The sequence below is a fragment of the Manis javanica genome, chromosome 6, assembly GCF_040802235.1.
Source record: "Manis javanica isolate MJ-LG chromosome 6, MJ_LKY, whole genome shotgun sequence".
NCBI lineage: Eukaryota > Metazoa > Chordata > Mammalia > Pholidota > Manidae > Manis > Manis javanica.
This window is the reverse complement of record NC_133161.1, coordinates 135,611,524-135,632,785: the sequence shown is the minus strand read 5'-3', so window position 1 is coordinate 135,632,785 and position 21,262 is coordinate 135,611,524. Positions and strand designations below refer to the sequence as shown.

Genomic DNA, 21,262 nt, shown 5'->3' with positions numbered 1-21,262 from the left:
GGGATTTCATGATGCCCTCTTCAGGTAACGGGGTAAAGGGGCAAATCATCAGTGAAGTCATTAGGTACTGATCTACATTTTTAAAAAAACAACAAAAGAACTAGATACAAAAACCATATATCCTGATGCCAAGTTTATAAAAATGTTTTATATGCACACACAAAACAGATTTGAAGCACACCAAAATAATCAGCTGGGATTACCTCTGGTAACTGCACTTGAGGTAATTTTTACTTTTTATACTGTTTCTATATTTTCTGTCTCCTACAATAATCATGCATTATTGTTAAAACTAGAAGAAATAAATTTAGACAAGTGGAAATTGATGCAATGCCAGTTAATTTAGGATTATATTGGATAAATACACTATCTCTTATACCAACAATCTCTAAGTAAAACGCACTCAGGACCCTCGGTATGATCACGACTACATTCACACGGACAATACACCATACACACATTAATGTGGTGAAGCATGCTACATTAGAAAAATGAAAAATGGCTTATTTAGGAAAGAGTTTAGCACTTACAATAAGTAACTCAGCAGAGCCAAGACCAGGTGCTCAAGGAATTAATAAGAGGAGTCATAAGGTGGGGAAAATGTCTGGTTCAAATTTTTAAAAATGTAAACCTACAACTAAATTGTTTCCTTTAAAATGGCTTTCGTGTCAACTTCACTTTTCTCTAAAAAGTTAACCAAGTTACTTTCTAAATATACCAGATTGAATCAACACTGCTTCAAACACGGCTTTGGCCCCAGCCAATCCTTTTTTCTTCCCTCCGCAACATTCTAGAGCAGTATCTAATCGTGGTTCATCAACGTAGAAGCCACTGCGGAGATGGGGGCAGAACAGATGCTAAGTACCAAACAGGCTACCTTCCTGCCTTCATGGCACTTAGAGCAAACGGTGGAGTGAGGACAAAGGAGCGGGTCAGGAAAGGAGGCCACAAAACTGTCACGACTGATTTTGTTGCTTTTAATAAAAGTACTGTTGAGTGTAAAGAACTTTCAGGGGGTGATGAGCCAGGCACGATACAACAGGCGAAGGCGCGGTTAGGTACAGGGCTGAGCAGGGTGGGACTCCTCGATGACAGCATCAAAGCCCGCCCTCCCAGTGCTTAAGGGTACACAAACATTTGACTGAGAATTGAACTCCAACAAATCCGGCAACAAGGTTAAACACGCACTCACACAATATTCAACAGCACTGCGTTCCTTTCACGTAGTGGAGTACCGAATACCTGGCAACCTACTTAAAAATGCTTCATGAAAGCTGCTGATCGCCTGGAAAGTATACACCATCCACGTGCTCCCAAAAGGCCTTCGGCTCAAGCCTTTGCAGTCAAAACCAAGCGCAGGCTGACCTCGGCCTCCGCCCTGTCCACCCCGGGACACTGTTTACCAGCACGGACCCAAACGAGCCAACCCCATGCCCCAGCAAGTGGCCTCCCCGGGTCCTGGCCACGCCAACTTGTAAATAAAGGTCGGGGAGGGCCAGCAGTCCATGGCAGGTGGGCGGCGCGGCCTCGCAAGACAAAGCAGGGAGCCCCATTCGAAGGAGCCTTCCCGACCGCGGGCTCGCTGCCCCGGCCCGAGGCCCGACCGCGCCAAACCCCAGGTGCCCGGCCGGCGGAGACAGCCCGCAGCACCCGGAGCGCCAGCCCAACCGCCGCCGCCGCAGGAGCGCGCTGGGCGCCCAGCTGCCGTCCCGGCCCAACCAACGCGGGCAGGGGAGGAGAGGTGCGCGCGGCCGACGGAGCGTGCGAGCAACTCGAGGGTCGCAGGGGGGAGGCTGCGCGCGGGGAAGGCAGGAGCGAAGAGACCCCGAGGCCATGGCTGGAGGCAGGGCCAGGAGGGGCTCCTTTAGGGGTTTTTGCCCCTTTCCCCTTAGAAGGTGCAGATGGTTCGACCCCCCACCCCGACTGAGGTGCCTTGTCCCAGCCCCGGCTGGACTGTACCATCGGGCGGTGCCGCCGGGATTTCTCCCCCCCACCACCACCATCAATTCTCCCCCCCCCCACCCGGGTCCGCGGTCGGTTGGCCCCGGCCGGGCTCTGAGACGCGGAAAGAGCTTGGCGCCATTTTGGGTGGGACTAAGGAAAGACGAAACACCCTCCCAGTCGATGGGGTACTCTGGACGCTGTCTTATCCAGTTCCCTTAATCCGTTAGGTACTTACACGACGTTGGGTGAGGGGAGCTGGAAGATCAGCGGGTCCCCGATCCTCTCTCCCTAGGGGTGATGGAAATCAACCCCCCCCGCCACCTCCAGGTGGTTCTTCCCGCCGCAGAGTGGGAGCAGCATAAAAGGCGGGGTCTCATTAGCATAACCTGCCTGGCAACCTGATCCCGGCGTTATATGATTGGTTGAACTCTGTAAACCCCTTCTCTTGTCTATAGACGAATAACGCTGGGGCGAACTGACAGGCCCAGATTTAAGACTCATGACGAAGATCCTGAGACGCTTATTCTGTCGGCAGAAAAGTCAAAAGGAGATTCACACAATGGCCCAATGACTGAAGGCCTCTTTATTTCGTACGCTGCTGTTCATTTAAAATCCAATCAAAGAGCGAGTCTCGGGCCGCGCTCGCATACGTTTGTATTCTAGCCAATCAGAAAAGCCGACTCTTCGGTTCAGGATCAACCGGCTCAGAGGGACCCGCGGCCAAGGCAGGAACAGTTTGGCCTCCGTGCGATAAGCGGACGGGATGGACTGCGTCGGAGATCCTGGCCGGCACCCCCGCACACCCAAGAGTCCCTGTGTGCTGAGAAGCTGCGCCCAGGGGTGTGGCAGGACGAGGGCCGCAGGCGCAGAGGCGTGCCGGGGCTTTGCCCCGGCTCACAGCGTTGCACCTGAAGCGGGCCTCCCTGGCGGCGCTCAGCCAAAACCGCCACACGCGGCGACCCCGGAGAGTCTGCGCCGCCTGGGCCTCAAGCTCGAGTCTCGCCGAAGTGTGCACCCTAGGTCAAGCGATCCTGCGGGAGCTGGCGGCGCCCCTTTCACCTCTGACCCAGTGGATTGTGCGTGTGCTCAGCCCCTGCCAAACCCCGGGGCGCCTCACTGCGTCTCACCTTTCCCGTTTACCATTCTGGAATAGGAAGTGATTTCCAGAAACATGAAGCATTAGTCAACACTGGTTTACCAAGGACTTGACTTACTCATTTCTTAACCTCAACCTTCCCCAGCCTACCATCCCATGAAATTACCTTCTCCAGGGGCCATCAAGTGCATAGAAATGAGCTCAAGCTTTGGAGCAGACACCAGCTTCTAGTTACCCAATACGAATGGCAACTAGATCCCAGGGGATCTTGAACCTTTGGACCTTCAGGGAGCAGTTTCCCCTTCCATGACATCTATCTTGCAATGTTGTTTTGAAGATTAAATGAGAATTACGTATAAAATACTTAGCACGCTAGAGCTTAAACAAATAGAAATATTAATGGTGATAAAACATACAAAGTTGCCAAACTTGGCTAACCAAGAAAAGAATGTACAGCTAAGCAAAAGACTTGAGAGGAAAAAACACCCATGGGGGGAAAGCTAAAGTTCAGTTAACAATATTCTCTACTGTTTTGTTAATTTTAAAAAACTGGAAACAACTTGAAAAGAATAGTAGAACGCTACATTTTTAAAACTTCAAGACAGTTAACGGCCTTGTAAAAAACAACTTGATGACTAAAGCTTGTCTTTTTTCTCCATAGGCTCCTCTGCAGGCAGCACTGGACTTAAAGGTTATCAGTAAACACTTGTTGAATTTAATTGAAAAGAAAGTGTAAATTGGAGCCTGATCTAAACTGGGGTCTCAATAGTGAGAGACGCTACTAATTCTTCACCATATATGTAGCACATGGAAGTCAGTGTCTTCAGAAAGAGCCACTCAAATGTTCCCATTTAGCATTGTGAGTACACAGACAATGCCAGAAGTTGAACAGGTCCATTCCTATATCCCTTGGCATCTAAAGAAAATACCCCATTCTGAGATTTAACAGTATATCCTCTCTGATGGATTGGGAGGTCCCAACTGAAGTCTGCTGACCAGAAATGACACCAGGGAGCTTGCCATGAGGATTGGAGCTATCTGGACTGCAGAGCTCAAGTTACCCTAATGGACTTGGAGAAATGGTCTAAAACTTTAGAGTGCACAAATATTACAGGAAGACACCACCCCAGGGATTTTTTATTCTAAAGGTCTGGAGTGAACCTCAGGAACCTGCATTTTATGTACATTTTAAAACTAATTTTTAAATGTATATATAGTAAAATTCCCTCCTTTTGGTGTACATTTATTGATGATGTAATGGGCACCAGTCACTGTCCTAACAATGAGGATAAAATGGGGAACCAAAAAAAAAAATGCTCCTTTTCTCATGGAGCTTATATTCTAGTGGAGGAAACAGAAGAAAATTAATAAATAAGATAATTCCAGGCGATCATAAGTGCTATGTAGAAAATAAAACTGGAAAATCCAAAAAGAAGGAGGATGCAGGCAATTTAAATAAGGTATCAAAGAAGTCCTTTCTAAGATGCTAACATTTGTGTGATGAGATAAAAGCCAGCCATGCTGAGATCTTGGAGAACATTTCGGTCTGAGAGAATGGCAAATGTAAAGGTGTGAGAGGAAAATAAAACATGGTATGCATGTATTCAGTCGTTCTTCCATTGAATAAGTATTCACTGAATACTTATGATATGCTGTTCTAAGTGCTTTGAGACTTGCCATTTAACAATATAGATGAAAGGAAAAACACCACACACAAAAATCCCTGCCTTTAATGGTGCTTTCACTCTAACACAGTGAATAACCGTAAGCATTGCTGGAAAATATGGCCAGGATTATAGCAATGCAAGACGACTTGAAGAAATAGGCAAGGGCCAGATCAGACACAGTTTTAAAGGCTATGGTACTGGTGTTGTTACTGTATTTTAAGTGCAATTTAAAATAGTTGGAGGTATAAAGCAGGGGTATTGCAACTTCTTTAAAAAAAGTAACTCTAGCTACTTGGGGGAGTTTATCTTGTGGGAGGGGGTGCGAAATAAGAGATAAGGAGGATAGGGGTCTGCAGCAATATGCTCTAAGCAAGGAATGATAGTGATCTTGACTGAAGTAAGAGTAGTGTAAATAGGGAGAAATGTATAGACATCAGATCTACTTTGGAAGTAAAGTCACAGAACTTAACGGATAAGATAACGGGATGGGGTGGGGGTTTCTAGTGGTGACAAAAGAGTGATCAAGTATTATTTACAAAGCTGAGGCTTGAGGGACCAAGTAAGGGTTGATGCTTTAACCAGGATTGGTAAGACAGGAAGAGAAATTAGACAATTAAGAGTTGAGAGTCTCACTGAAGTCGTGTTAAATTTGAAATGCCTTGTAGAAATCCAGTGGGACATACTGTATAATCAGTTGGAAATCAAGGAGAGATCAGGGCTACAATATAATCTTAGGATTCATCAAACTATAAATTGTATTTAAATACGTGGCATGAATTCTAATTAGATAGGTCAGCTAATGAGGATTAGATGAGGAAAAGAGTATAGAGAGCGAAGGTAAGAGGAGCTGCTGGGGAGTTGCCGATTTTAGAGGTGAGAGACAAGGGGAGCCAACAAAAGAGACTGGGAAGGCTAGAAAACAGGAGAACAGAAGAGTAGGGTGCCTGAGAAGCCACGGGAAGAAAGTGTTTCAAGTAGGAAGTAGTAGTCAGCTGCAGCTAATGTTGCTGAGAGGTAAAGACAGATAACCTGTGGGTCTGGAGAGATGGAGGTGGAACTAGCTGGTAACTTGTCAATAGCAGCTTCAGGGAGGGTTAGGGAACTAAGTAGGAGTTGCCTGAAGAAAGAATGGGAGGTGAAGAGTGACATCTGTTGCCACAAGAGTAGTGGATAAGATGGGCCAATAAAAACCACTAAAATGCTGTACATGCTATTTTTGTGAGTTTAAAAAAATGCATCACAGAGCTGGTAACAGTGAGGAATCTATCCACAAAGGTTAAAAACAAACGTCTGTGAGTAAATAGACCAAAGAATCTACAAAGAGTCAATGCGTAAAAAAGGGAAAGCTCATTATTACAAAGGAATGCTGGGAAAAGAAAAAATATCACTTGGCAGCAACCATAACAATTTTTACATTTTGTCAAGCAACAATCATCAATGTGTGCTAGAGCTAATGAATGAAATTTTGATGGTTTGATATCAGTGTGGTCTCAAAATACCTCCCCAAAACATACTTATTAATTACAAAGAAAAAAATAATAATTTTACAGTGGAGAAATTTGGCAGATGCCATCACAGTGATCGAAGGCGCCATGCTCAAGTATAGGTCAGTAGGTCCCATGTGTGTCTGTATATGATGCACTGAGGACACCATAGTTCACTTCTGCAATATGGCTGCCAGAAATTAATAACCTGACTCTAATGATAAGGAAACAATAGGCAAACCCAGACTGATGGGCATTCTACAAAATAACTGTCCTTTACTTGACTTAAAAAAATTATTGTCATAAAAGACAAATCCTCCAGTCTAAAAATGTCTAAAAAGACATGACAATGAAGTACAGTATGTGCCCCAGATTGGATCCTGAATCAGGAAAAAACAATTTTTTATGCATATCAAAGACATTAGTGGAACAATTGGTCACAGTGGAGTCAAATCTGTAGATTAGATAATAATATTATATAAATGTTAATTTCCTCATTTTCACCTTTGTATTATGGATATAAAAGTAGATCCTTGTTGTTAGGCAATATATACTGAGTGAAGGAGAAATGTATTTGCAAATTAGTCTCAAACTGTTAAGAAAAAGAAAAATAATACACGTTAACAGATAGGGAACCTGATGATAGTTGTATGGGAATTCTTGCACTATATTTGCAACTTTTCCGTGAGTTCAAAATAAGAAAACAGAAAATAGTCGTCATCGTCCCCCTCCCCAGAAAAAGGCCAGTTGTTTGGCTTCATATCTGCACTGTAAGGAAGGGGAATGTCTGATTTTGGAACTGGGTGAACTGCAGAGAAAGAGTCAAAGAGTCTGTGACTAGGTCAGAGTTGTTTAGAGACTCACACATAAGTGGGATGATTCAGGAAGAAGCCTAAGAGGGTCCAGGAGTGGAAGACTATGAGTATAACTGGGTGTTTGGCATTTGCACTGGGTTAAATAGTGCCATCCAAAGTTCATATCTGGAACCTATGACATTATTTGGAAATAGGGTCTTTGCAGATATAGTTAGTTAAGATGAGGTCATAGTGCATAAGTTGGACCCTAATTCAATGACTGGTCTTCTTATAAGAGAAAAACAGACATAGACACACAGGGGAAGATACATGAAGACAGAGGCAGAGATGGAATATGGTGCATCTACAAGCCAAAGAAAACCAGATAGCCAGCAACCACCAGAAGAGGGAAAAGATCTTCCCTAGAGCCGTCAGAGGGAGCATTGCCCTTCCAACACTTTCATTTTAGACATCTAGCCTCCAGAACTGCGAGAGAATAAGTTTCTATTGTTTGAAGCCCCCTAGTTTGTGGTACTTAGTTATGACAGCCATAGGGAATTTAAGACAACTTTACAAAACAAGTAATAAACTGTGGGTGCAAGATCGTGAGCTTATGTTGATGGGGGGAGGGTGTATTCAAATGTGAGTGGATGGGATTGTGAGCATTTATGAGAAGAGCAGTTTTGTATTTATTTTAAGAAAGGAAAAGGGTAAGAAATTGAACAGATAAATATTTTAAAATGTAATTTTTATATAAAATATGACACACTATGGGGGGAATAAAATCAGCTTTTCACGTTTTTTCTTTTAAGAGATTAAATGACTGCAAAAGAACCTGCTGCTATTGGGTATCTGCTTTTGTTTGTCACCCAGGCTCCCAGAGATCTTAAGTCATGAAACTGGATATTATCTTCAGTTCAAATGGCTAATTGTGGATGTTGGAGAAGGAATTGTAAAAGAGGTGATGTCCAGAAGAAGATTTCAAAGTTAATATGCAGAAAGAGAAGCAGCATGAAGAGTTTGAGTCAAATTGCATCTTTCTCCAAGAAATACAGGCAGGGAAAAAGACAGAAAATGTATAAAATGGAAAAGTACTTTCCATCAAATGTTGCTACTTCAAGAATGGAGTATGGATATGACTCAGTTAAAAATTTTGGAGTATAAGTTAGATTTCAATGTGAGGGAAGCTGTGTAAGCAAGAATTATTATGACTATGATGAGTATGCAATGATTCATCCTATTTGTAGTAATCTCAAGTAAGGGTAATCTTTGTAAGAAAAGTCCTCTTTCAAAAATATAATGTTAACAGATACATGAAAATTAACACAAAAGAGAAACCATAGTATGTAAGGACTGTTGGAAAGCCTCCAATCAAACTAAGTCTCCTTGAGAAAAATTAAAAATCCTGGAGAAAAACTAATGAATGAACATGCAAAAACCTTTAGCCTGAAGCATTACCCCAGATAGCATAGGAATGATGTAGAGAGGGCATTCATGCATGTGCCAAATGTGGTCAGGTGTTCTCTTTCCTTTTTTTCCCAGTCTTTTCTTGACTCTCATTCCTCATTCTACATTTAAGAGCCCATTTGAGAGGAAATCATATAAAAGTGATAAATGTGGAAATTCCTTCAACTGTAAGAGAAAAATTTGATACTCAGCATTCTAAGGAGAAACCTTGTTAATATAGGAAAGCTTCGATTCAAATGCCAAGATTTATTAGATGCAAAAGAAGACACACTGGAGAGAAACCCTACGTGTACAAAGTAAGTGGGAGAGCCTTCAGTAGTGAGTCAAATCTCACAAAGCATGAGAAAATTCATACCAGAAAGAAAGCCCTGAATATAATCAACATGGAAAAGTCTTTAGCTAGAAGCAATACCTCACTAAAGATCAAAACATTTGTACTGGAAACTCTGAATGTAATGAACGTGGAAAATTTTCAGCCAAAAAACCTCAGTATTCAACAAATGATCCATAAAAGAGAGAAATCTTATGAATGTACTAGGTATGACAAAGCTTTTATTCAGAAATCAAGCCTCCTTAGACACTAGATAAGTCCTACTGGGGATAAATCTTATGCATGCAATGAAGGTGAGAAAGCATTCAATGGCAAATAAAAATTCATATTTGAGATATGCCTTATAAATACAGTGAGTGTGAAAAACTTTTCAGGAAGAAACTATACCTCATTAAATATTACAACATTTATATAGGAAAGATACCAATGATCGTACTCAGGACAGAAAAGCCTTCTCTCAAATCACACTGCTTGTTGTATAGGCAAGTACCCATACAGGTACTAAACAAGAATGTAAATTGTGTGGAAAAGCCAATTCTCGATTTTCAAACAATGCTGCATATATGAGAACCAGTACTGAATGGAATGTCCATTAACTTGTGAATGGATAAACATATTGTGGTATATCTATACAATGGAGTGCTACTCAACAATAAAAAGAAATAAAAACTATTGATATGTGCAACAATATTAATTAACCTCAAAATAATTATGCTGAGTAAAATAAGCCAGACCCCCCCATCCCATAAGAAGTACATTCTTCATGAGTCCATTTATATAAAATTCTAGAAAGTGCAAACTAATCTGTATGATAGAAAGCAGATCGGTGATTGCCAGGGTTAGGTGGTGATGGTGGTGGATTACAAAGCTTCAAAGGAAACTGGAAAAGGATAAGTATGTTCACTTTCTTGATTGTGGTGATAGATTTTTGGATGGGTACATATTTCAAAGCTTATTAAGTTACCCACTGTAAACATGTACATTTTAATGTATGTCAGCCATACATACCTCAATTAAGGTGTTAAGATTATTTTTGGAATTTCTGACCTAAGGCAAGAAAAATTTTGAACTAGTTAAGAATTTGAAAAGGAGAATTTAATCTCCATTTGTTTATATTATTAGGGTTTATCAAAGTCTCTTAGGCTATTTAGGTAAGCATAATATAAAAAATACTGAAAGACTTAAATATAAAATAAAATGATAAAAATCTTCTAAGACAATCTAGGATACTTTATGTGCCATCTCTTCTAGGGACTCTGTAACCTTCTTCACCAAGATTTGAAACCAAGAAGCTATAATGGGAGAAAAAAATCTATAATGGAGAGACAATAGCCATATTTTAATTACATATAAATAAAAACTTTGGCTATATATACTATAAACAAGGTCAATAAACAATATATTAAAATCTTTCCTGTATAGAGAACAAAGAGTAATTTCTTATGAATTCATAAGAGACAAACAACCCAATGGTAAAATAGACCAAAAGAATTAAGAAAATTTCAGGGAAGAAAAAATCTGAATGCCAAAAACAAGATTAACAGATGCTCAAACTGTTAGTGTCAGGGAAATGGAAGTTAAAGTAGTTATTAGATATTACTTTACACCTATCAGAAAAAAATTAAAAAGAACAGTAGCACCTATTGTTGGAGTCATATGATGTTAGTGGCATTATGAACTGTTCCAGTCTTTTCAGGATGCAGAGTAGTAACATCAATTATATAATCATTTAACTCAGGAGTCCCCATCCTGGGAGTCTATTTAGAAGAAAAGCACCAACATGAGGTGTTTAATACACCATTTTCCATAATGCCATTTAAATGGAAACAGTTAAAATATAATGGTATGTCTACATTATAGAAAAGTATGCAGCAATGACAGAGAACAAACTGTAGTTATTTCAGTGGGCTAGGAGGGATTTCAAAGAAATACTGCTGAATTAAAAAGGCAAGCTGAAAAAAGTATTGGTCAGGATTCAATTAGAGAAACAAACCAAGAAAGAACATATTATTGCAGGAACTGGCTTACACAGTGTGGGAGCTGGCCAGACAAACTCAAAATGGGTAGGGCAGGCCATCAAGAAGGGCAGGCTGGTGCTCTCTGGCACACGTTGAAGCTGCTGTCTTCAGGTGGCGGGGGAAGGCTACACTATAAAAAACAAAATACAGCAAAAATGAGCAAGTGGGACTATATCAGGCTGGAAGTTTCTGTACAGCAAAGGTCACCATCAATAGAACAAAAAGGTATCCTACAGTATGGGAGAATATATTCATAAATGACAGATCCAATAAAGGGTTGACATCCAAAATATATAAAGAGCTCATGCACCTCAACAAACAAAAAGCAAATAATCCACTTAAAAAATGGGCAGAGGATCTGAACAGATACTTCTCCAAAGAAGAAATTCAGATGGCCAACAGACACATGCAAAGATGCTCCACATCACTAGTCATCAAAGAAATGCAAATTAAAACCACAATGATATCACCTCACACCAGTAAGGATGGCCACCAACCAAAAGACAAACAACAAATGTTGGTGAGGTTGTGGAGAAAGGGGAACCCTCCTATAGTGCTGGTGGGAATGTCAATTAGTTCAACCATTGTGGAAAGCAGTATGGAGATTCCTCAAAAAACTCAAAATAGAAATACCATTTGACCCAGGAATTCTACTCCTAGGACTTTACCCTAAGAATGCAGGAGCCCAGTTTGAAAAAAAATATGTATCCCTATGTTTACTGCAGCACTATTTACAATAGCCAAGAAATGGAAGCAACTTAAGTGTCCATCAGTAGATGAATGATAAAGAAGATGTGGTACATATACACAATGGAATATTATTCAGCCATAAGAAGAAAACAAATCCTACCATTTGCTACAACATGGATGGAGCTAGAGGATTTTATGCTCAGTGAAATAAGCCAGGTGTAAAAAGACAAGTATCAAATGATTTCACTCATATGTGGAGTAAAAGAACACAGAAAAACTGAAGGAACAAAACAGCAGCAGACTCACAGAACCCAAGAATGAACTAACAGTTACCAAAGGGAAAGGGACTGGGGAGGATGGGTGGGAAGGGAAGGGAATGACAAGGGGGAAAAGGGGGCATTACAATTAGCACAGATAATGTAGGGGGGGCACAGGGAGGGCTGTACAACACAGAGAAGACAAGTGGTGATTCTATAGCATCTTACTATGCTGATGGACAGTGACTGTAATGGGGTATGTGGTGGGGACTTGATAATGAGGGGAGTCTAGTAACCATAATGTTGCTCATGTAATTGCAGATTAATGATACCAAACAAAAAAAAAATCCAGGATATAGCATAGAATAATATTTGTGGATTTAATTAAATCATAAATGTGCACATAAATATATAAAGACATTTAAGAACTAATATGCATAATATTTAGCATGTATAAATAGGTAAAAGAATATTCATTGCTTGTTAATTTTCTATATCATAAAGAGAAGTGAAGGTGTTGTTTTTTTTGTCAGGAAAATGGACATTTTTATTCCTTGTTTACACAATATACACACTTTGTAAACTGGTAAAGCACTTTAAGAGAGCAATATGGCAATATGTGTTACAATGGTATATGTGTATATAGTTATATAGTTAGACTCACCATACCACTTCCACAGCTAGGAATCCATGCTAGAGAAATTCTAGTACCTATTACTAAAGTATAGGTACGAAATATTAATTTTAGTGCTATGTAAAAAAAATTGCTAAGTTCTTAAATGTCCATCAATGGAAGAATATTTAAATGAACTATGGAATATAATATGACTATTAAAAGAGAAAGAAGGCAGTCTGTGTACAGTGACATAGAAGGACCTCCAAGGTAAATTGTTACATGTAAAATGCAAGTTGCAGTACACCTCATGTAGTATGACCCACTTTACGAATACCTTAATTTGTTCAGGCTATTAACACAATGCCACAGGCTAGGTGGCTATAAACAGTGGAAATTTATTTCTCACAATTCTGAAGGCTGGGAAACCCAAGGTCTAGGAACCAGCAGACTCCATGTGTCCAGTAAGGGCTTACTTCCTGGTTCATAGAGGGCCACCTTGCTGTGTCTTCACATGGTGGAAGGGGTAACTGAGTTTCCCTGACATCTCTCTTTCTTTTTTTTAATTGAAGTATCATTGATATAGAATCTTATATTGATTTCAAGTACACAACACAGTGGTTCAACAGTTATCCTCATTCTTAAATCCTCACCCCCATTAGTGCAGTTACTATCTGTCAACCTAGGAAGATGTTACAGAATCATTGACTATATTCTCCAGGAAGCATTCTTCTTAAATATCTATTTTAAAACACAAATAATATCTGTATTAGAGGGACAAACTACTATAAACTGGATGGTTTAAAACCATATGCATCTATTCTCTCACAGTTCTGGAGGCTAAATGTCCAAAATCAAGGTATTGGCAAGGCCATAGTCCCTTAAAGGCTCTGGGAAAGAATCCTTCCTTGCCTCTTCCTAGCTTCTGGTGGTGGCAGGCAATCTTGGCACTCCTTGACTTACAGGGTCATCACTCCAATTTCTGCCTCCATCCTTACTCGGCTGTCTTCTCCCTGTGTGTATGCCTATGTCTCCAAATCTTCCTCTCCTTATAAAGACAACAATCACTGGATTTAGGGCCCACTCTAATCCAGTAGTTTCTCACCTTGATTACATCTGCAAAGACTCTATTCCCAAATAAGGTCACATTCACAGGTACTGAAGGTTACACCTTTAACATATCTTTTGGGGATATACAATTCAACCCACTACAGTATCCAACTTATGATATTTGACTGAAGTGTTTCCACTGAAAAGAGATAATAACAATGCCACATTTATTGCAATTATTTAACTCTGCCCTGGAAGTTCAAATCAGTGAAATAAAATATAAAAGAATTATTGAAAAGGAGAAAACAAAATAAGCTTATGTGCAGAAATCCAAAGGAGAGGTGTTGATAAACAATTGAATCTATAAGAGAGTTCAAAATGGTGACCAGATCCAAAATAATTAAATGCAAATTAAGTTTTCATAAATAGTAACAATAATCATAGGAAGCACCATAGAAAAATATGTAGGTATGGAGAGTTTACCATGCACTTAGTTTTGTCCTTCAAGAAATGAGGTGTGTAAGATGATTCACTTAAGAAGGATTTTTCTCAGGTTCTAGGGGGTGGAGGTTCTGCTCCTGGAACACATGACCAGCTTTACCACTTGCCAAGGTTACTTTTTATCCTCTCTGCACTTCTCACCCTAAGCAGGAAACACACTGGGTGATCTCTGATTCTCATTTCTCTGATCACACCCATTGGTTCCAAAATGGTTTGTGTAGCAGCCCAGCAGCCCCCTGAATGCTTTTACTTGTGGTGAAACCACTAGAGTAGCCAGGTTGCTAGTTGTTTATTAGAGAAGGTCACTTTCTATGCAGATGCTGAGAGCTGTACAAAAGGCGCTCCGTTTTTAAATAAACTGTGGCCTTTTGCCAACTTTCCCTCCTGTTTATGATTTGGCTTCACCTCTAGCTGAGCAATGATGGGGAAAATGACAGAAGGGCATGACAGCGGTTAAAAGAGGAAGACAACTGCTGGTTTTGAGCCAGTGGTAAGAAGAGTAGTATGGGGAGCAAAATGTAAAAAAGAAACAAAAAACTTGAGTAGAGTGGGCTGAGAAGATGTGAAGGACCAATTTTCAAAAAGATAGCTGCTGGAAAACATTAAAGAAATACTTTCTAAGGATTTTCACCAATGAAACATTCAGAGCATCTCTTTTTTGTGCATGCTCTCTGCTGGCAGAGCTTTCCTATGGATGACGGCCCCAATAGATGTAAATGACATTGCAAATATACTGGCTGGCCACACAGCAAACGGGTAAATCTTATGCGGAATGGGAGAAAGGAAATGGAAAATTTTTTAGAAAACAAAACCCCAAGCCAAATATGGCAAAGATTAACATCCACAGAAACATTGTTCTCAATATTTATGGGTAATCCATGAATAATCCTCAGAAATGGATATTGCTGATGCAAATCAGATGAAAAAAATTTGGGTGGATTTTTCCAGCACATATGGCAATATAGAAAAGTAAAACAGTGATATTGTTACCAGGACCATAGATGAATCATTTTAAAGACTGAGAGGAAACTTAACGCTGTTAGTTAGAGAAATAATCCTCTTAGTAAGGACCACATTTTTCTGATTATTGAAAGTTAGAGATAGTAAGACATGAGGAGAAAAGTCCATAGTACTTTACTGCCTACCATAAAACTTGATGCTTGGATTTTTAGTTGGCTGAACTTTTTACTCCTTCTCAGCAACCATTAACAAGAGACAGGTCCTGGATAGATTTAAATTTAAGACCTTTTCCCTTCCTCAATAGCGTTTTTTATTTACTTCTGTGGTCATGGAATGCAAATATTCTTTTAACTTTTCCTTATCATATTAATAACCAACAGAGAGCTTGAGAATTAAGCAGATTCTTTTCTTTCAAGGCTTCTTTTCCAATTCCAGTACAGCATCCAATTTCTTTTCATTTTGGTCAAGACAAAATCAAAATTTTTTTAAGTTTAAGTTTTTAAATCTTCTCACCAGGAAGAAACATTTATGACTAATACCTACAAATGCAATCATTGCTGGTGACTAGGCTTCTAGAAAAAAATAATTTTTAGTTTTGTTTGTTCACACAAACGTCACATACACATGCAAACATCTCAACTATTCAGGTTGAGTTCATGCCCTAGTCATTAAGTCTATTCATATGTGAATTGTTGAAAAGTAGTGTCCCCCCAGGTTAGAGAAGAAAAATAAAGAGCCTAGCTTTTAACCTTAAGATTCAAAATCCAAGACCTTTATGCAAAGTACCATGTTCAAATTCATATGTACATTTTTTTTCTGAGAGATTTCAGAGTTTCCAATATATACCAATGAGTCCAAAGTCCCATAAAGACTAAAAGTCTGTGCCATATAATAATTACTAAAAACTAAGGGACTTCTATGTTGACTTTCATAGACTTTCTTAATTGATTATTTCAGTGCTTCCCAAATTTTAATTCACCTACAAATCAGGGGGGCATCCTGTTTAAAATGCAGATTACAATTCAGAAGGTATGGGGTGCATTTTCTAACAAATTCCAAGTTGATGCTTTTGCTTCTGGTCCATGGCCCACACTTTGAGTAACAGCAAGAAATAGAACACACCCAAAATGGGCCCTATGCAGAGTTCAAAAAATTTCACCCATTAATAAGATTCTAATACTTTATTTGTCAATATACCCTAATGTTCAAACAAAGACAGGAGAGTAGATGCTTAAAAGAATTGACTTTTGCGACACTTGGAATAAAGAATATTCAAGAGATGAGAAGTTGCCATCATTCCCCACTATTTAGAGGCTGGAGCTGATTCTTCTCAGATGTCATACATCATGGAAGCTCTCTGATTGAATTCTTTATTATTGTGTTTCTTTCACCTCCCCCACTCCATCCATAGAATTGGTTCCATAGAAAGACTTTAATAAGCTTCTGTTTATTCCTCAAGTGCAGACACTGATAGAAATTGATGATGATCCTAGTCATTAAAAAAAAATGATTGTTTCATTATTTTCAAGACTGTGATATACTGCCTTGTCTCTTTCATCTTCAGGGATATAAACAGGTTTAGAAATAGACAAAAAAAAGACCAAAAAAAACCCCCACATTTTATTATTTCAATAGGGATAGGATCATCTCTTACACATTCACCTTATTTTTCTTCTCATCTGCTTATTATGATTGACTTATCCAAGATTATCAATACCTACCTGGAAGTGTGCCAACATCTGAACCTTAACACAAAAGATTAAACTAACAATTCCCATTTCTTGTTAGTATGTATATTCCATGACCCAAACAACTATGTGATCAAAACCTTATTTCTGTTTGACTCTGTTCAAGCTCCACACTTCATCATTTCCCAAGTCCTATTAAATTGTCCTCTCTATTGTTCCTAAAGCTTTCCAGGATTTCAAATGAGAAAGAAAATAAAGAACTATACAAGTTTTCTTCCCTCCAGCCCTAACCAAAAACTGCAGCTTCCACTCTGAGATGGAGAGGAAAAGACAGCAGCAAAGAGGAAAGAGAGGTAACCAGAGAAAGGAAAGGAGATACACAGTGTGTTCTGATATTGCACATACCCCCTGGAAGTGTGGAGTAGGACCCAAGCCATTTTTAAAATAGTGTCATAGAGTGCAAACAGTTAATAACATGGGCTCTGCTGTCAGACCTACTTCTAACATGCTTTCTTAGCATTGTTATGCCTCATTTCCCTCAACTATGAGATGAGGATAACATTTCAGGTTGTCTACCAAAATATCCATTCCTCCTTCTTGATTAACAAAATTTCATTTTGTGATCTCACAGCCTCCCTTGCAACTAGAGGTGACCATGAGACACAGTTCAGCCCACAAAGATGTTGGTAGAAGTCTTTGAAAAAGAGATATCCATTGTGCTTTCTCTCTGGGAGGCAGATGCTGTATCTAGAGACATATCATGGTGTCACGGGATTATGACCATATGGTACGTGGTATTACAACCACGAACATGAAAAACAGATGCTAAGAATAGTGAGGAAAGGAGATGGAATGAGCCTGGATTCTAGCAACCTGATTGAGTCACACATAAAACTGGACTGGGCTCCTTATTAAATGGAACAAATAAAAAAAATGACCTGACTTATTAAAGCTCTCGTGGTAAAGTTTTCTATTACATGTAACTTAATCCTAACTGATAAACTATTCCATGAGTTATTGAGAATGTTAAGTGTGAAAATGAATATAAAAATAGTTAACATGGGGTCTAGCACATAGTAAGCATTGCAATAAATGTTAGTAGTTACCACTGTTACCATCATCATCATTATTAATTATTATTATTATTCCCCATAGCTCCATCATTCTTACCCACCTCAAGTACAAGGTTGTTGCATTCTACTTTATTTTCACTTTATTTCAAGGCACTCATTACATCTGGATTATAATCAATTTATCAAGTGTTTTACTTGTACCTGAAATTATGAATTGTTTTAGATAGGCAGAGAGATGGTATGGGGGTCTTATTTATTGATGAATGAGAAAATGGTGTCAACACAAGTTGGAGAGGTAGGAAATCCGAGTACACCAAAACTCCATGCTTTTCTGGAGGATTCATGGGAGATGAGGCAGAAAGACAGGTTGGAGCCAGATTGTCAAGAGCTTTCCACTCTGGTTAAAGGAGCAGGCCAAGAAATTTGTAGTATATTTTCCCGTAAAATCTTCAGGACACTGTTTGTTTTTGCTTTGACGCAGGAACCAATACAATTTAAAAAGTCAGAATGCTGGTTTCGTTTGCTTACTTAGCTGGATTAGTTTGCTCGGCTGTAACATGAGGCAGTTGAAGCAGTTCAGATGCTCTCAAAGACCTGTGACCATTCTAAAACTCTAAGAGTCATTGGAAACTGTGAAAATATTCTAACATCTAAGCTTGAGTTAAGAGCCCCAATTTCAATATTTGCCCTGATGTATTCTTCCATTCATTTATTCTTTGTTTCAACAAAGTTAACTTATGCTGTTCACTTTGTATGGAACTTGCAGCTACCTCAAGCCTCACAGGAAGCCAATCTCAATTATCCATAACCTCCAGAATAATTTTCCCCTTAAACTTCAAGCATTGATAGCAGCGACCAACTTTCACACGCCTTTATCAAAACCGACATGGGTACCCATAAACCTCATCTCTCTCCAGTGGGCTTTCTCCATCCTTCTCCATCTCCCACATGACGAGAGGTTCCAAGCAAAGCAGAACATGAACTTACCAATCAAATGTGATTTCATAGTACAAATGGTTTAATACCTAATAAATGTATCATTCTTGTTTTTAAAAATAAGTTATTATTTTTCAATTACAGTACAATGCCCCTTATAAAAGAAAATAGGTGAAATCTTTAAAAAGAGTCAGAAAGTAATAACACCACCATCTGAGGGGAAAGGTGTTAACTGTTTGGGATACTCCTTCGCCAGTTTTTGTGTGTGTGTGTGTCTTTTACTTAGTTGTAATCATTTTGAATATGTAATTTGTCTAACCTAATGATGTAGAACAACTATTTTCCATGTCATTATTTTGGCTCTATATGTAACTTTTTGATTTTAAGTAATATTTTAAATCTATCGTGAAACATTTAAGACATACAAAAAGATGTAAGGAATAACAGAATGAAAATCCATGTGCCCTCATAGAGCTTAAAAAATAAACCATTAGTGATCTTCTGTGTCACCGGCTTCATTTGCAGTTCCCCTGCCTTCTAGCATAGGTAACTACTTTTCTCAGATTTGGCGACTATTCAGTCCAGGCATTTCTCTATACTTTTACTACATTTGTGTGTATCCCTAAGTAGTGTGTAGTATTATTTGCATGTTTCAGACTTTACATAATTAGCATGATACAATATATATTCTATAACTTGCTTTTATTTTCTTTTCAATTCTGTATCTGTTGAAATGACTTCATCCAGGAAGTCATCTATGTCAATTCACATTTGTATCATATTTTATCAAATAAATACAAAATAATTTCTCTTGTGTTTTCCTACCGTTGAATATTTAGATGGTTTACAACTATGCATATAATTGACAAATCAAAAACTCTAGAGACAGAGAGATATTTGAAATGAAAGGCTTCACTGAGTCATTACAGATACAGCCAGCAAAAGGACTGAGTTCTGGGCCAGGAAGTTTCTGCTTCACCAACAGCAAGGCCAGTTGACAGAAACAAGTTGTTTGTGAGATTCAAGAAACAGGGGACATTTATAAGGGATCTCAAGGAAAGAAAGTTCTTTAAATTTACATTGGCTACTCTGATAAGGAAGGTGGGCTAAAGCGAAGTGGGGAAGGTCCAGAGGTAGGTGGTTAATGCATAGAGAACGTTTGTGAATTGGCTGTTGATGATGGTCAGACCCTTTTCCTGGACAAGGGGATTGTGGGGCTTCTGGGACCTTCTAGATGACTGCTGAAATGACTTCATCAGGAATGTGGAGTTTCTGGTTAGCTGGGGTCCACAGCTATTGATCGATTAACATCCCTCTGGCCCTTATGTCACTTAATTTTAGGACATCTCAGAATTTTTCCTTATCATAATGTTGACAAATATCTTTCTGCATATTATATTTATTTTTTTCTTCATAAAGGCTTATTACCTTGGCATAGGTCCCAAAGGCGAAGTTACCAAAAAGCATGAACATTTTTAAGATCTTTGACACATATTGCCAAATAGCTTTCCAAAAGGATTATAATAATTTTATATTGTCACCAGAAATATATTAATTCCCTGTTCTGTTACATATTCACCAGCCATGGATGATAAACTGATTTTTTTCTTTCAGGTCACCTAGATTGTTCAGCAAAAGGTGGTATCTTGATTTCTGGTGAAGTTGAAATTGAATGACTTTTCCATATTACCTTTTAGTCATGTTACCTCTGTTGTAATCTTGTCTTTTATGCCTTTTGCCCATCAGCACTGAAGGAGACCATGTTTTAGCTCATCTTCATAGCTTTTATATAGCAACATATTCATTTGTCAAATATGCTACAAATTTTTTCTAGTTTTTTTTGTAGATGGTTTAGCTTTTATATAATGCCTGTAAGTATATCATCAAAGGGTTTCATAATTAATTCTTATATGTCAAATTGCTTATGTGAGTGGCCATACTCAGAATAGAATATTTTAATGGTAAAATCATTAATATATCATTAAACTTACACATGTACGTGCTAATCTGAAATTGGTTCAATTTTAAGATTTTTTTCTTGGTTTTAACTCATCCATTTCCCAGAATAGCACTGATGGAGCTGTTAAATGTTGACCCCCTAATATTTTGTAAAGTGTGAGCAGTTTTAATAGCCTAAGGAGACCTTTCTTTTTTTTTTTCCTTTATTTGTTTTTATGTTTTCCTAAGAAAATAATTAGCAGTTAAAGTTTAAATGACCATTAAATCCTTTCAAATTACATTTCACTAAATGGCCTCATGTTAGGAAAACAGCGTTCTTGCTACTGCTTTTTGAATTTAACATTTTAAAACGAAGATTTGACCTTTACAAAGTTTAAGACATAGATTGAGTGAATCATTGGTTCCTCTCTAAGGAGATGTCCTTGATTTACCATTACACCTTCTCTATTATAAAAATTAGTCCTAGGAGTTAGTAGAAGTCTCCTTTGAAGACTTATAGAATTAATATAGGTCTTAGTAGGTCAAAACAACTATCAGCCTACCAGGTAGTATTTATTATACACTGCTTTATGTTCAGGCCTGCTGCAGGTGCTAGAAAATATAAGGAGAGTGAATAAGTGGTTCTTTCAGGCAGAGCAGGGAGGGAAAGAGAATAGCAGATTCCTGGGACAGGTTACAAATGGTCATTCATAACCTGCTAAAGAATATGAAGTTTTTCCACAGCCTTAAAGATT

The 21,262-nt window shown here is 38.8% G+C and overlaps 1 protein-coding gene and 1 long non-coding RNA gene across 5 annotated transcripts in view; one reads left to right on the top strand and one right to left on the bottom strand.

Annotated features, from left to right (window-relative positions):
• Positions 1-2,401, bottom strand: part of PRDM10 (PR/SET domain 10) — a 92,757-nt gene extending 90,356 nt beyond the window's left edge. For all 4 annotated transcript variants that reach the window (XM_073239481.1, XM_073239479.1, XM_073239480.1 and 1 more), the window contains exon 1: positions 2,180-2,401. The gene's annotated coding sequence lies outside the window, so the exon portion shown is untranslated. The remainder of the gene's footprint in view (positions 1-2,179) is intronic.
• On the top strand, positions 1,480-4,643 carry LOC118968816 (uncharacterized). Its single transcript, XR_012132634.1, has 2 exons — positions 1,480-1,741; positions 2,400-4,643. It is a non-coding gene; the product is annotated as an uncharacterized lncRNA (long non-coding RNA).
• Positions 4,644-21,262: the final 16,619 nt, after the last annotated feature.